We start from the raw sequence: 13,545 nt of genomic DNA, 5'->3' as shown, positions 1-13,545 counted from the left end.
AGTAATCTTAATTTGCAATGCTTCTCTAATCTATTCTTTCCTCTTATTTTTTATTGTCTCTTCCAATTAACTAAATGTGGATGTTTATTTACAAATCTGTACCTCTCAATTTATATAGAACCTCTCTGTTTAGTGAATCTAAAATTATAACTGTTGTTATTTGGTTTTATCATTTGTTTAAGAATGATAAACAACATCTGGTTAATGATCAATCATGTTTGTTTATATCTGATCCTTCCGAAAATCTCACTAAAATAGAAATAAAGGGAGAAGAGAAGTTGTAAACCCACAGAGGGAAAGTAATGTGAGAAGAAATAGCAGAAGAAAGGAGTACACCAAGTTTGTGGACGAGGGAAGGCTGATGGATGAACCCTGGCGAGGTTCAGGAATAAGCAGGTATCTGAGAAGGTGGGGATGTTGGCTGGAACTGAACATTGAAATGACTCATGAGTCCAAAAGTCTGGGAAAGGAGTTGTTAGCCTCCTGACCACTCTGCTGCCTCATTCCCTGCTCCAACACCTGCCCCAAAGATGACTATCCCAGGACTCACTTACCCCACTTAGGAATTTAGCATCCTCTAACACAGATTGTGATCTTCTGAATGTGTTTCTTCCTGTCTCTGGGAGGGGCCAAGAATTCACTTTCCAGATAAATTAAGCCACAGAAAATCAGAGAATGGAGAACAAGCCCCAGCAGGAAAAAGTTGTGTAAAATTGCTATACAATGGTTGCCCATTTCAGCCTAGGCCCTGCTGCAATTCTAGAATTCTGTGTCAAGCAGGAGAGTAACCTCTGAAGATGATTCCATCCTCATCCTCCAGGCCTGCAGATCCAGGGGCAGTGATGCGGTGTAGTAGGTAAGGTTGCCTTACGACCTTGTTCCAGTCCCAGCTTCTCCATCTCCAGTCCAGCTCCCTGCTAATGGACTGGGAAAAGCAGATGAAGATGTACCAAGTGCTTGGCTCCTGCATGTGTTATGAGAGACCCAGGAGTTCCTGACTCCAAACTTCAGCCTGACCTAGCTCCGGCCTTTATGGCCATCTGGAGAGTGATCCCATGAATGTCCCTCTCTGTGCCCTCCTGTCTCAGGCTTTGAAATGAATATAGTTGAATGCTTTTTTTAAAAGAAAAGAAAAACCATGTAAGTGTTGATTTCTGATGATACACATGATAATGATAATAACAGTCACAATTTTAAAAAAAAAGCTGTGAATATGATATCCCGGCTCGTTAAAAGCATGTTCTTCCTCTGTCCACATGTGGAGGAAGGGCAAGGAGCTTACCAGGGCTTCTTTACCAAGGACACAGATCCATTCCAGAAGGCTTCCCCCTCATGCCTTAATTACCCACAAAGCCCACCATCCTCTAATACCATCGCGCTAGGGGTTAAGGATTCATCACGTGGGCCCGGCAGCGTGGCCTAGCGGTCAAAGTCCTCGCCTTGAAAGCCCCAGGATCCCATATGGGCGCCGGTTCTAATCCCGGCAGCTCCACTTCCCATCCAGCTCCCTGCTTGTGGCCTGGGAAAGCAGTCGAGGACGGCCCAAAGCTTTGGGACCCTGCACCCGCTTGGGAGACCCGGAAGAGGTTCCAGGTTCCCGGCTTCGGATCGGCGCACACCGGCCCGTTGCGGCTCAATTGGGGAGTGAATCATCGGATGGAAGATCTTCCTCTGTCTCTCCTCTCTGTGTATATCTGGCTGTAATAAAATGAATAAATCTTAAAAAAAAAAAAAAAAAGAATTCATCACGTGAGTTGGGAAGTGGTGTGGTTTACATTTAGCTTCATAGTTAAGACACTGCTTGAAATGTCCACATTCCATATGTGTCTCAGATCAAGTCCCAATTCAGACCACAATTCCAGTTTCTGATAATGTACACCCTGGGAGACAAGAAGTGTTGGCTCAAGTGATTGGGTCCTTGTTAGCCACGTGGGAGATCTGGGTTGATTCGATGATTCCAACTCTGGCCTGACATATTCCCAGCAATTTGAATATTTGATGATTAATATTTGGATATAAGCCGTCTCTTCTTCTTTCTCTAACCCCTCATATAAATAAAACCAATCAATCAAACAAACTTTTAAGAAACCCAAATTATGCGGAGATCACAAATACTTAGTTCATAATGTCAGCATATGTGGTATTCATAAAATCTTTAAAATAAACATTGCTACACTAGCTACAGAATTTAAAGTCCCATTGGGAGAATTAATTAGAGTGGCTTTTCTCCTCCCTATAAAACAGAGCAGCATAAACCAAAACTGGTCGTTTTCACTGCTGGGAAACTTGAATTATGAGTTTCCACATCTTTCGAGTTCATATTGATTACCTAAGTAATTTGCTTAATTAGGAAAAACTAATAAACTATCCAGTGGTAGATATCTGTCACTTAAAACATACAAATATTGATTATGCTTAAAACACAAGTATAAATTACTCAACTAAAACTACATAAAGTAGATATTTGATGTATACTAAAAAACAGATTCTTTTTAAATTTTTTTTAATTTGTAGTTTTTAAAAAAGATTTGTTTATTTTTATTGCAAAGTCAGATACACAGAGAGGAGGAAAGAGAGAGGAAGATCTTCCATTCAATGATTCACTCCCCAAATGACCACAACAGCTAGAGCTGAGCTGATCCGAAGTTAGGAGGAGCCAGGGGCTTCTTCCGGGTCTCCCACTTGAGTGCAGGGTCCCAAGACTTTGGTCGTCCTCCACTGCTTCAAGGACTTTAGCCATTATGCTACTGCGCCAGACCCTAATTTGTAGTTTTATTTTTAATATTTACCTAGTTGAGGGGATGCACACCCATGTGCATCTCTGATTGGAGTGGGAAGGTCAAGGCATAGAATATGGTGGGTGGGACAAATCTCTTCTTTTTCTCTTTTCTTCTGTGTCTGCAGGGAGGGAGAGGGGTTCACTTGTTGCTGTCAAACTGCATCGGTACCCAGGAATATGGAACAATCCTTTGATGACACCTTAGGGACCCTGATATGGGGGGAAAGTGTGCTGAGGGTGGTTTTGCTAATCTGATACAACGTTGGTTTTTTTTCACCAGGGTTGAGAAAATCTTTCCAAGGTCTATTGGCTAACCAAGTCTGCAGGCTCAGGAATATAAAATAGAGATTCTATTTCAATAATATTTCCATTTCATTTCCTTTATTCTTCCCATCTTTTCATTTTTTTGTTTTATACATCTCCATGGTTCTGTCTTTAAAATGTGACCAAATATTTCTCTTATAGTGAAGACATACACAGTAATTTAAAGAAAATTTTAAAATAAAATATCCACTTGAAAAAGTTTTCATGTTAACATATCATGCACAAAATAGGAATACAAGAATAACATGCCAAAATGTATAACAAGTCCATCCTCCAGGGTGAGTTAAGCAAATTTTCTCCTTGGGGAGCCAACACTGTGGCATAGCAGCTAAAGCCAGCACCTGCATTGCCAGCACCTCATAAAGGTGTTGCTTGTGCCCCATCCACCCCATTTCCAAATCAGCTGTCTGCCAAAGTGCCCGGGAAAGCAGCAGAGAATGGCTGAATGTTTGGACCCTGTACCCATGTGCAAGACCCAGACGAGTTCCTGGCTCCTGGCTTTGTACCAGCCTAGTTCTGGCTGCTGAGGCCATTTAGGGAGTGAACCAGCTGAAGAAAGATCCCTCTTTGTAAATTTCTCCCTTCCAATCAATCAATCACTTAATCAATCCATAAATAATTTTTTTAAAGAAAACTTGCCCCCTTACAATTTTCTGATTTTCAAACTTAAGTAACAATCATTTAGTACTTGTATTAAATAAATAATGACGTTGGCATCCTCTTTAAACTTAACCTAAACTGGTTTATAACATATACTAAGAATAACAAGCACTGGATGCAAGAGTCGGTTTGGGAGTAAGGCTCTGAGGGTAGCTGGACAATTTCTATAACTTTCTCTTTCTGCCAGTGTGGGGCAGCATTATGGCTATGGTGAGGTTTACACCATCTCCAGCTTCAGGGCATGGGTCCTGGTATGTTAAATTGTTTAGGATAACTCCATTTCCCATAGCGACAGCTCAGGAACAGGTTACTAACTCAAGACTGAATCAATCAGTGCATAGTGTTCTCCAGCAGTTCATGTTGGCTCAGGGATGGTGCAAACTTCCTAGCCCTAGAATTGCATTCCTATTGAAGGAATAACCTTTTGTCCTCATACTTGTTCCTGGAAACAGGAAAATGGCTCAACTACTTATGGAGACCTGGAAGAAGTTCCTTGCCTCTGGCTTCAGATTGACCCTAATCCAGACGTTGTAGTCATTTGGGAAGTAAATCAATGGATGGAAGATCTCTCTGTTTCTCTGTAATTATGCATTTCATGTCAATAGAAAAATCTTTACAACAATTCAAAAAAGTTTTTTACCATCTTTCATCACAAGAATTTCATAAAAGCAAGAAGATCAATGAGCCTGACCTGAAAACAAAGGATAGTATTTCTTAAAAAAAGATTGTTGAAATTATGACATGGATATTTTCTTGTGGATGGGTAACAGGTGTTTCATCTGTGTGTACAGAGCTGTATGAAAAGTTATATTGTGATTCAGCTGGAGTTCACGAATTCTAGCAATAGAGCATTTCAAAAGCACTCCAGGTAGCCAAGATGGAGAAGTGCTACTCGGGAAGGCATAGGAGTGCTCCCGCCTGCACGCTGCCTTTTCTGCTTCCCCTGGAAGTGTCTCCTGTTCTCCAGTCTATTGCTATTTGCACTTTAAGTTGTATTCCTCAGCTTGCCAGACCCATGGATCATGTTTCTCCTGACCCTAGGTCCTGATGACTACATGTTGTTTTCTCTCATTTCCTCAGTGATTGTATCCCATTTTATCTGTTCTTTTCTTATTCTGAACTACCCAGGAAGGAAAGCAAAATTCTCTCTCAGCCATATATTGTATGCTGTTAGACAAAATGATAGCATGACAATTCCTAAAGAGCCATCCTTTACAAGTAAGAAATAATGCAATCTGATGGAAAAAAACATTTATTACAACCATCATCACTGCCTTTATCTGAATATATTATATTTTGGAGGGAACAGGATTAAATAGAATTTTCAGCACAACTTCAATGACCATTATGGACGGATATGGTGATGAGAATGTGGTACTCATCATTAATGAATTGTTTGAGAATGGACACTTTCTTTTTTTTTACATTTTATTATTATTATCATTTTATAATACCGTTCCATAGCCTCCTGGCATTTCCCTTATCCCTTCCCCTTATCCCCCCCACCCACCTAGTTCTTCCATATCATTACTAAAATATAGTTCTTCATACATAGTCATATGTCCATCATTGCGGGCATGGACAATGGCCGAGAGTCCAGTATCCTGTTGTCAAGATATAGTGAACAGTTTCATTGTAAGTGAGAATGGACACTTTAAACGTTCTATTTTTCCCTTCAGTTCCCAAGATCACAGACTCACTGTATTAATTTCTACAGCTAAGCTATTACTTGTTTCTCCTCTTTGTCTTACTCTTTCTTTAGCTTTTTCTCCCCTCTCCCCCTCCACCTCACCTCTGCTACTGACATTTCTGGCATCATTTCTTTACTTTGATAGATGTTCCAAGGGGAGAAAATCTGATTATGATGTTTCTCACCACCCTATGGGGTGCACTCCTATTTAACATATTTTGTCTTATGTACCGATTCCTTGGCCTAATCAACAGTGATCAGGATAACAGCACTGGTTTTTATGTCAAGGTTTTAACAGAGGAAATATGGCTGGTATATCTTCAACCCATCGAGTACAATCTGCTATTGCAAAGAGCTGAAAAATCCCTGGACAAGGTTTAGCTAGAAATAGGATTTTTTAACTTCCTGATTGTTTCACAGACTTGTAGACACAGCTCACTCCCTACCAACCTTTCCAAAATATGTGACCTGGCTAACTTTTTATTTATAAAGATTTATTTATTTTTATTACAAAGTCAGTTATACAGAGAGGAGGAGAGACAGAGAGGAAGATCTTCTGTCCAATGAGTCACTCCCCAAGTGACTGCAGTGGCTGGAGCTGAGCCAATCTGAAGGCAGGGGCCAGGATCCTATTCCAGATCTCCACATATGTGCAGGGTCCCAAGGCTTTGGGCCACCCTCTGCTGCTTTTGCAGGCCACAAACAGGGAGCTGCACGGGAAGTGGGGCTGCTGGGAATATAACCGGTGCCCATATGGGATCCTGGCATGTTCAAGGTGAGGACTTTAGCCCAGGCCCATGGCTAACTTCTTTAAAAATTCAAGATTTGTTGTTACGTGTGATCTCTGTGAAACCTGCTTTGAGAACTTGGTAGCCTATTGTGGCAGACTCTTAAGTGCAAAAGCCACTGCTCTTTCTGTTCTTTCAAATGAAACCCCATTTTGTTCAGGCAGGGATCACTAATTCTCAGGAAAGATAGCTCCAAATGTTCTTTAGGAATGTCATCGTAGTCAATAAGACGTGAAACAAAAATCTCAGGGAATTTCAGGAAGAGTTTTACTTCCTTGATGAGAGGACATTATACAAAGAGAAACTGATTTGTCACAATGCCTCCTGCACCTGCATTTGCACATGTCTTTGCTAGGGCAATGCGGTGAAAACTTCTGTACTATATACATCATCCGACTTTGATGGTGAGATCAATGAGATTGCAGATAACAGCCCTGATGCCATGGAGGCATTGAGCCACAAATTGTGGAAGCTGTTGCTACTTGATTTGTTTGTTGTTTGCAGCTGAAAGCATTCTTAAGCCTTACCTCCTCTGTATGTACACATGAAGTAACTGGACTTCCTGTCATTTTTTTTCTAAATCAATTCTGCCTGACCCGAGAGTGAAAGCATCTTCATTCTTAAGCATATCATATTATTGACAACAAGAAAGCATCTATCATTGGGTGAATTTGGACACATTCTTACGATGCTAATAAAAATAAAGCAGCTCTGCTGGTAAAGGTATCTTATGCTATCATTGAATAGTAGAGTTTAGTAAGAATCCACATTGACCAGGCAAATTGTCTTTGTGGTATGCCCGCACACAGAAATGCAAGAAGCAAAACTTCTTTCAGTTGAGTAGAAACAAAAATAATTCCTGCTCTAATGATTTTCAAAGTAGCTCAATAAGAAGACCAAATCTCACATTATGAGAGCCAAAACTCATCCATCATCAGCTTTACATATTTCTTGGTCTACATTATTTCTGTCCCAGACACTGGAAGTCTGGACTTCTCCCAGAGAAGAGAACTGTCGTCCTGTCACATGACTGCAATTGGCAAGTCTTACCAAGAAAGTTTGGCAGATTCTTAGAACAGGACTAGCATATGTTTTATGTATGTGTGGGTAGGTGTATATATAGCCACCCATCTACATACATATATATATGCTTATTTATTTATAAGCCTTAGTTAAAGTTAGAAAAATTAATTTTGTTGCATATGGATAAGTAGCACAAATTAGCATCAGTTTAGAAGGAATTAGTATAACTATAAGGAAATCATTTTGAATTTTTTAAGTAAAAATGCCAATGGAATTTTAAAAGTAGAACATCATGTTAATAACTTTCATTTTTAGAGTACTGCTCATTTATATCAATGATTCATTCTTTCTTGTACTAAGTGTTTATTAAACACTGACTATAAAAACGTGTGAGACACAAAAGGTCCCTGCCCTAAAAAACCCTAGGGGTTAAGATGTCCCTTAAGATACCTACATTCCATCCCTCAACATGTTGGTTCACGCCCAAGTTTCACTACCAAGCCGTAGACATTTGAGAAATTAACGAGCACACGTGAGTTCCCAGTCTCTCTGGTTATCTTTCTCTTTTTCTGCCATTCAAATAAATAAATATAACATTTTAATTTAAAAAAGAAAATGATGCGTAAAAACATTTCAGAAAGAAAATAGTACTGTGCAATGGTAGAGGAAAAAAGGAGAAATGACTCATTCATTCATTTCATTCACTAAATCATTCAAAGATCATTTATGAGGGGAGTGTTGGCAAAGCGGTTGGAACTTCTTCATGTCATGTCCAAGCACCTCAGCTTGAGCCCTAACCCTAGTGTCACTTCCAGCCTCCTGCCAGTGTGCACTCTGGGAGGCAGCAGATGATGGCTGAAGTGGTTTGGTCCCTGTTACACATGTACAAGACCAGGACTGAACTATAGATTCCTGGCTTTGGTCTGGCACAGCCCCTGCTGTCTCAAAGCATTTGGAGAAGGAAGCAGTATACAGATCTCTCTCTCTCTCTCACTTTCTCTCTTTCTCTTTATGTGTATATATGCATGTGTGTATTTCTTCTTGTCTCTGTGTCTCAGAATATAATAATTTATTTTTTCAAAAATAATAATTACAGATTGTCTATGTCTGTCATATGTGCTGAAAGTATAAAGGTGGAACCCTGAAGGTAATTCACTTTCACACATGGCATAAGAGCACAAAACCCCATAAAACATTCGTATATATATATATATATATATGCATAAATGAGAATTTCAAATGGAATGTAAAGATCTCCAGGGGAATGATAATGAAATGTAACTGGTTGCCTGCTTTTAAATGTGTGAACAGGGCCCGGCGTGATAGCGTAGTGGTTAAGGTCCTTGCCTTGAATGCGCCGGGATCCCAATATGGGCACCGGTTTTAATCCCGGCAGCCCCGCTTCCCACCCAGCTCCCTGGTTGTGGCCTGAGAAAGCAGTTGAGGACAGCCCAAAGCCTTGGGACCTGCACTTGCGTGGGAGATCCAGGGGGAGGCTCCTGGCTTAGGATTAGCTCAGCTCCGGCTGTTGTGGCCGCTCAGCTCCAGCTGTTGTGGCCGCTTGGGGAGTGAACCATCAGACGGAAGATCTTCCTCTCTTTCTCTCCTCTCTGTACATCTGCCTTTCCAATAAAAATAAATGAATCTTTTAAAAAAATATGTGAACAGATAAGCCCTTCTGGAAAACATGGTGAAATCAAGGGACTTCTGGAGTCAGATGTAATATGAAATGGTAGTCTTTTTGCTGCAGTTCAGCTATAACTATTATGTTAACATTTATTTACTTTTCCATTGACTGGAAGGGCAGAACAGCAAAGAGAGAGACAGTGAATAAGGGAGAGATGTTCCAAGCATTGTTTCACTTCCTAAATGTCTGACAGCCAGAAGCCAGCAGTCCAGAACTCCACCCAAGTCTTCACTGGGGATGATAGGGACCCAAGCACTTGAGCCAGCATCTGCTGCCTTCCAAGATGCTTCCCAGATCCATTAAGATACATTAGCAAAAGGTCAGATAGAGGCAGAAGAGCTAGGACTCAGACCAGGCTTGCCCGTATGGCAGCTTAATCTCCCAAGTGGCAAGTTCATTGCAAGACCACAGACCCTGGCTGCACCACCACATCTGCCACTTTAATGATTCATTCTAGTTCTGGTTGTGTATATTTGTTTGTTTTAATTTGTTTATTGGAAAAGCAGAACTACAGAAAAAGAGAGGGAGAGACAGGCAAAGAGAGATCTTCCTTCTGTTGGTTCACTCCCTACATTGCTATAATGGCCATGATTGGACTAGGCCAAAGTCAGCATCTGGGAGCTTCATCTGGATCTTCCACATCTAGGTCTTCCATCCAGGTGCACAAGCACTTAGGCCATCCTCTGCTGCTTTCCCAGGCATGTTAGCAGGGAGCTGGATCAGAAGCGAGTTTGGAAGTAGCCCTGAGAACAAGGAGAACACCTGCCCTGTAGCCAACAGAGCTTGTAGATAGCATGCAAACGCATGACCTTGACTGCTGATGACTGCAACAGTAGTGATGTCAACAGGACCCAAGTTTTTACTTAGGAGAAAGCACAGTGAATATTCAAAGATGAAGATGGTACAGATTTGCATATGATAGGTTTTTAGGAAGATGGCATAGTGCAAGGGTTTGGGATGGAGAAACGAAAGAGTAGGTTGAATGAGTGGACATACAGAATAGCATGAAGACCAGGGGGCACAAAATTTTTCCTATATAGGACCAGATGATAAATAGTTTAAGCTTTATAGGTCACATGGCATCTGCATACCTACTTAGATCTGCCTTTGTATGGTGAATGCATATATAAATGGATATGATTGCATATCAATAACACTGTTTTTAAAAATGTGTAAGATTTTGTTTTAATTTTTCAAGGATTTCTTTGTTTATTTGAAAAATCAGAGTTAAGCAAAGACAGGGAGATACAAAGAGAGAGATGTTACATTCACTAGTTTACTCCCAAATGTTTACAGCAAAAAGGGCTGAGCCAAACTGAAACCAAAAATCAGGAACTCCATCTGAGACTCCCATTCGGGTGAAAGGAATTCAAGTACTTGGGTCCCAGCTACATTACCAGGCAGTTTAACTGAGAGTACAGAGTAATACTTGAACCAGGTACTTCAGTGTGGGATGTGGATATGACAAGCCATGGCTTAACTTGTTTTGCCACAATGGGTACCTCTCAATAAAACTTTATTCATAAGGCAGTAAATTGGATTTGGCCCATGAGTAATTAACTCATCTGGTAATAAACAGTTTGGGCTTCTCATGACAGATCAGGTGAGAAGTAGAAATACGGGTTAAATTCAGAATTTTCAATGCTTTCCTGGAGAAGGAAGATAGCTAGCGTAGAGGATGTGAAACCACCAAGCGATTACTCTTTCTAGGTATGGAAGCTGGGGATAAGATGAGCTCTTAAAATGAAGCACTGTTATAGGAGATAAGGAACAGTAGTTTTGGTGAGGACATATGCTTTCTTCCTTTTTTAAGAAAAGATTTATTTATTTTACTTGGAAGTCAGAATTACAGAGAGTGAGCCACCCTCTGCTGCTCTCCCAGGCTGTGAGAAAGGGGCTGGATGGTAAGTGGAGCAGCGAGACACCAACTAGGCCCTTAAAGGATGCTGCTGTCACAGACAGGGCATTAGCCCAACGATGCTGTGTGCAGACCCCAGATCTGTGCTTTCAAATGAATCTAGTGTACCCCAGTGTCACGTAGGAATCACCTGTTTGTCAGGGTGGTCACCACTGTTCCTCCAGCTCAGCAGGAATGGACATGATAGAAACACTGAGTGTCTAAACAAAGAACGTGAGTTCTGGTGACATGGATCCAGACAAGATCTTCTAACTCCGTTCATGTTCCTATCTCCAAATCCAATCACAAAGTAAGCTAGTTCAGGTTTCTCCAGTGTTTAAAAATGATTCTGAAAATTCTATTCAGGTAGGCTTTTAAGTTTTGTAAGACCCCTACTTTGTCTGTTTGAGTGCCTGTTTTGCATCTGTCACCAGTCAGTCGCTCACTAGTCACCCACTGCAAAAGCATCGTGAACTCAAATCTCTAGAAGCAATTTCATAAGATCCTCGGATCAAACTCACTGCAAGTACTAAGTAAATGTTGTACCTGGAGATGTTCAAGGTTTACTCTTAATAATTCTCCAAAACCAGCTTTTCACTCCCATTTCTAAAAGATTTTAATTCCCAGGCCACTAATTTTGTGCCCTCTACAGTTTGACTAGACATCATGGAGGCTGTTGGTATTTTGTTGATATTGTTAAGGCAGACTCTCAAAATGTTTAAATTACTCCCTGACAATAAACCAGGCTGCAGTTTACAGTGAAGTATTAATGCTTTCAGACCCTTAGAGTATAATTTGGTGCATTTTCTAATAATCCTAAAGTAACTAAAGCATTTCTTGATAATAAATTAGATCCTAGGATACTAATTTATTGTTTATATCTCTTAAGAAAATACTTCAGTTAACTAAAGAAAAAAGAATCATTCAATACAATTGAGATCTATTAGTGTACAAACCTTTTTCCTTTATTTAAGCTACTTATGACTTATAGGGAATATATATTTCCATCAAATAGATTTCATGGTGGATTTAATAATACTCAACATTCATTTTACAGTTACTATGAACAATGTCGTGGGTGGTGTACTGTTTAGGAAACAAAATTGATACCTTAGATGCCCTTGGTTTGCTTGGCTTTACATATTCCTTTTATGGGAGGTAGACATTTCAATATATAAAATGCATTGCACCTATATTTACAATCAATAAAAATCAATAATCTAGGAGGCTTTGAATTACATATTTCAGTTGCATAAATACTAACAGAAATATAAATACTGAGAGCTGGTATTGCTCAAAATTGTAATAATGTTATTTATATTAGTTACTTTACTTCTCACAACAACCTTATGAGATGGGTACAGTCAGCCCATCTTAAAGATAAATAAATCGTAACTAGCAGTTCGTAAGTGGCAGTTGAGTTTCAGAACTTGGACTGTCTGCAAAGCGCTTGATCTTAATCTGTATCTCATTATGTTTCAGAAACACACATTTTAAGCTGGATATAATCAATAAGTAAAAGCTAGTTATTGTAGGGTATGGATTTTTGCCACTCTTGACAGACAGAAAGATGTGACATTTCAACTGCTGGCATTAGGTCTTCAAGAGTTCCTCTTAAAATGCAAATCTGTACTCCTGGAAAGATAACTTATTTAAAAAATAAACATTTTCAGGCTCTTTTTAAAAGATTTATTTTAAAGATATACAGAGAGGAGAAGAGACAGAGAGGAAATCTGTCTGATGAGTCACTCCCCAAGTAGCCGCAACAGCCAGAGCAGTGCCAATCCAGAGGCAGGAGCCAGGAGCCTCTTCCAGGTCTCCCACGTGGGTCCAGGGTCACAAAGCTTTGGACCATCCTCAACTGCTGTCCCAGGCCACAAGCAGGGAGCTGGATGGGAAGCGAGGCCACTGGGATTAGAACTGACACCTAAGGGCCCGGCAGCGTGGCCTAGCGGCTAAAGTCCTCGCCTTGAATGCGCCAGGATCCCATATGGGTGCCGGTTCTAATCCCGGCAGCTCCACTTCCCATCCAGCTCCCTGCTTGTGACCTGGGAAGGCAGTTGAGGACGGCCCAAAGATTTGGGACTCTGCACCCGCGTGGGAGACCCGGAAGAGGTTCCTGGTTCCCAGCTTCGGATTGGCGCGCACCGGCCGTTGCGGCTCACTTGGGGAGTGAATCATCGGACGGAAGATCTTCCTCTCTGTCTCTCCTCCTCTCTGTATATCTGACTTTGTAATAAAAATAAATCTTAAAAAAAAAAAAAAAGAACTGACACCTAAATGGGATTCTGGCAACGTTCAAAGTGAGGACTTTAACCACTAGTCTACCATGCCAGGCCCATTTTCAGGCTCTTAATATGCATATCCTTGCAAAATCTTAAAGGAATGGGATAAAGGAAAGGTGAGTTTTGATAGTATTACAGAGTGGCAGGTATGAATTAAGGAGGAAGCTAAACTGAGCAGGAGGCTGTGCCATGTACAGAAAGTAGGCAGCAGGCAAGAACTGCTTTTCTGTGGTGGGAGCTCCTAAACTGGAGCAGGACCCAAAAACATCTAATGCAAGATTTGATGGTTGCATAATTTTGTATAAGACCAATAAGTGCTGCCTTTAAAAAACTTAATAGGATTCCATTAGCAAGTATGATCAAGTTGATTTGTATGAATTTTCAAAACATAGTAGTTGCCCTAAGGAACAAC

General features: G+C 40.6%; 1 protein-coding gene across 1 annotated transcript in view; it reads left to right on the top strand.

The window, feature by feature from the left end:
- The first annotated feature begins 258 nt into the window (after positions 1–258).
- Positions 259–13,545, top strand: part of NR4A2 (nuclear receptor subfamily 4 group A member 2) — a 43,386-nt gene continuing 30,099 nt past the window's right edge. The window contains exon 1 of the mRNA XM_058664487.1: positions 259–396. The gene's annotated coding sequence lies outside the window, so the exon portion shown is untranslated. The remainder of the gene's footprint in view (positions 397–13,545) is intronic.

The sequence above is a fragment of the Ochotona princeps genome, chromosome 5 (genome assembly GCF_030435755.1).
Source record: "Ochotona princeps isolate mOchPri1 chromosome 5, mOchPri1.hap1, whole genome shotgun sequence".
NCBI lineage: Eukaryota > Metazoa > Chordata > Mammalia > Lagomorpha > Ochotonidae > Ochotona > Ochotona princeps.
The sequence above is the reverse complement of the archived record's forward strand: the minus strand, read 5'-3'. Positions and strand labels throughout refer to the sequence as shown.